Source organism: Triticum aestivum, chromosome 3B (genome assembly GCF_018294505.1).
Source record: "Triticum aestivum cultivar Chinese Spring chromosome 3B, IWGSC CS RefSeq v2.1, whole genome shotgun sequence".
In the NCBI taxonomy this organism is placed as follows: Eukaryota; Viridiplantae; Streptophyta; class Magnoliopsida; order Poales; family Poaceae; genus Triticum; species Triticum aestivum.
In genome coordinates, this window is record NC_057801.1 from 58,560,621 (window position 1) to 58,564,063 (window position 3,443).

At 55.9% G+C, this 3,443-nt stretch overlaps 1 pseudogene; it reads right to left on the reverse strand.

Moving 5' to 3' along the window:
- Positions 1–265: 265 nt before the first annotated feature.
- On the reverse strand, positions 266–1,892 carry LOC123064740 (RNA exonuclease 4-like; annotated as a pseudogene).
- Between the last annotated feature and the right edge of the window lie 1,551 nt (positions 1,893–3,443).

The window sequence follows — 3,443 nt, forward strand, 5'->3', positions numbered from 1 at the left end:
TGGGAGGAGCCCACCTTGTATTGAGGAGTTGGTGCCTCTTGATTGTAACCCTATGTATATGGAATAAAACTCTCTTTCGATCGCAAAAAAAAACAAAGCAAAACTGTGATTATTCGACCACCACGTCGATTGTAAGGTACGACAACTATCCATGGGACGCACGCGTCATTTTATTTTCTCTTTATTTTTTCATCATCACCACCAAATAAAAAGCGCCAACCAAGACTCGAATTCCGTAGGGAGCACCGGAGCAGGCTGTTGTACGTCAGCATCGCCGGTCGTCGAGGCACCAACATCGGTAGTCGGGCTTGGACATCGCCAGGAGCTCCTCCGGCGACATGCGCTCCAGCTCTCGCTGCCTCCACGCCGGGAAGGCCTTGACCGTGGACTCATCATCGTCGTCTTTGGGCCGACCGTAAAGGTGCAGGTGACTCATGGCGCGCATCCTCTTGTATAGGCGCATGGCGGCCACGCAGTCGTCGTAGGGATGATGGTGGCCACCCGTCTGTATATCATAGCCCAGGCAGCTCCGCGTGAGATACCGGAGCGAATTGCTCATGAGCCTAGCGCTGGTCTTCATCAGCGGCCGGCACACGGCCGTGTCCCGCCTGAGGTGCGCCTGGTAGTCCATGCCCAACGCGTCGAGGTCGTGCTCCAGCCCGTGGCCGACGAGGAGCCGGGCGGCGCCGCGGGAGGAGTAGGAGTAGGAGTAGGACTGCTCGCCGTTGAGGAGGGTGTCCTGCACCCGCCGCATCGCCTGCTTCACCGTGGGCGCGTCGCGAAGGTGCTCGGGCCGGATGCCGGTGGTCCCGTACCGGTAGTGCGTCACTGGATGAGGGGCTTCATGAAGCTCTCGGAGAGGATGGCCTCGTGCTCGTCGACGACGCAGACGCGCGCGCACACATTGAGCGTGCCGTCGCTACCGCCGCCGACCATCTTGCACCCCAGCACTACCGGACTCGCAGCCTATGCCTACGGCCCAGGGCCGTCGGCATAGGTCCTCTGCCGTCGGCATAAATCTATGCCTACGGCTGCCGTCGGCATAGGCCCGTCGGCGTAGATCACGTCAACGTAGTCTTGTCAGGCCGTCGGTGTAGTATAGCCCTTGGCATAGGGGCCTATGCCGACGGCCGGGCGCCAGCCGTCGGCATAGCTTAGCCGTCGGCAGTGTTTTTTGCCTTACGGCAACAGACGGCGCCGTCAAAAGCGCTGACGATTCACGGGAAGCCACGTGGCAGAGGTATGCCGACGGTCGAGCCGTCGGCATACCTCTGGCACGTGGCATTCCCTGGTGCCTCCTGGTGGCAGCGCCACCGCGGCCCTGCCGTCTGGCACGCCCTCCCTCGACATGCTTCGGGTGAGGCTATGCACGAAAGAGGCGATCGGAGCGCGGGAGAGCTTGCATGCGGCGCAGTGGGCGCGGAGGGCGGGGGAGGTGGGGAAGACGGCGAGGCAGAGCGGGCAGCCGTGGGGTTGGAAGGCGTTGGCGCAGGCGGGCTTGGAGGGCAGGGAGGCGCCGAAGCCGAGGTGGTCGCGGAGGGCATCGAGGGAGAGGCAGTGCTTGCCGCAGACGCCGCAGCGGGGCTCGTGGTGGAAGTGGTGCGACGACCGCATGTGCTCCACCAGGTGCTCCATCCGGTTGAACTCACGGTACCACGCCGCGCACCTGTGACGGCTGCACGTACAAACCCAAGAAGTCCTGGTCAGCAAGAAGAAAAGGTATACATATTTTGTAGCACACACGTATCATCACGTACGTACGGACTACAAGAGAAAAGAAAAGCAGTGCAACCTTAGGCAAACTTAGTCTCAAACCAAACAACCCCGGAGTATACGAAGATGGAGCAGTGCCAGTGGGCAGCGTTCCTGTGAGCATCTGAAGAGTTGTCCATGGTCGGCAGTGCCAGTGAGACACCTAAGCAAGTGCAGAGTATCAGCAAACAGTAGCCATGGTCGGCAGTAAGAGAGTCACGCCGAACCAAGTGCAGGGACGCAGCAAACAGTAGCTCAGACAATTACCGCTACTCTAGCTACTATGCTCAAGGAGAGAAGAACATATGCGGCAAATTTGACAATTTTGACCTCGGGACGAAATCAATTCACAGAGTGAACTACTCGTGAAACTATTTCACGTCCCTGACCTTTTTGTGTAGCGCCCGCCATGCAGGCGCCACACCCTATGGTGCAACGCATAGCACGGGGGCGTTGCACGCCAGTCCATCGTGGCAGCCATGGGCCCCGCACCCAGCAGTGCAGCGCCTCGGAGCTAGGCGCCACACATGTAATGTGCAGCGCCTAGCCGTCGGGCGCTGCACTGTGACTTAGATCCAGCCGCGGCGGCCCTCTTCTCCCCCACCCACCCCATTGCAGCGGTTACAGAAGAACAGAAGAAGCCGCGGCGGCGGCCCTCTCCACTCCCCCTCTCAATCCCCTGTCCCAAATCCTTCAGATCCGACGATTTGGTCCGTGGATTTCGTCACCAATCCATCCTAGAAGGTACTCTCCTACGATCCTCTTCTTTCTATCCAAATGCAACCTTGAATCAACCTTCTTCGTTGCAAATAACTCAAGAGCCTTGTCTAGTGATTCGGCCATCGTTTCCTTGTATGCAACCCAACGTTGCTCCGAGTTGACACGCATTGTCTACCAACAGATGTGCATTCCAAAACCTACATTATGCCTTCTCTCCAACTCAACGATATCACTAGGGTCCATCCAATTCAAATCTTTCCTCACTTGTTGCAACAGCTCCGCATAGCTAGGACTACTATCAAACACCATGTCAAGCTCATCCGGGTCCGGTTCAATATTGCCTTTCAAGAAGGCGTCTTTGCCCCATGATGAACAAACACACATGTTCTTCCCATCCCTATAAGCATTCAAACAATACAACGTAACATTGCTTCCATGAGTACTAATCCAAGGATTAACAAGGAATACAAATCCTAAAATATATATAAAACAACAACCCTAACCCTAACCCTAACCATAACCCTAGCCCTAAACCTAACCCTAGCATCAACATAAGAAAACCCATAAGAATAACCCTAACATACTAACAAAGCCTAATAATAGGAAATTGGCAAACAAACATCTCACATCTCCATGCAAATCTCTAGATCCAAACAAAACTAGGGTTTCCCCAAACTAGCAACAAATGAGCAAAATGATAACATTACTTGGATCAAAACAAGGGGATCGGAGAAGATTACCTTGAGGGAGGGTTTGACTTCGAAATCCAGGGACAAATTCGCCAAATTTGCAAGATTTGGGAAAGGATTTGAGAGGGGGGAGAGTGGGAGAGGGGGCAAAGCTCGGGTGTGCGGGGTGGGGGGAGTGGGGGAGGGGGGAAGGGAGGGCCAGCCGAGTGGCTGGATAAGTCACAGTGCAGCGCCCGAGCGGCAGGCGCTGCACTTTAAATGTGTGGCGTCTAGCTCTTAGGC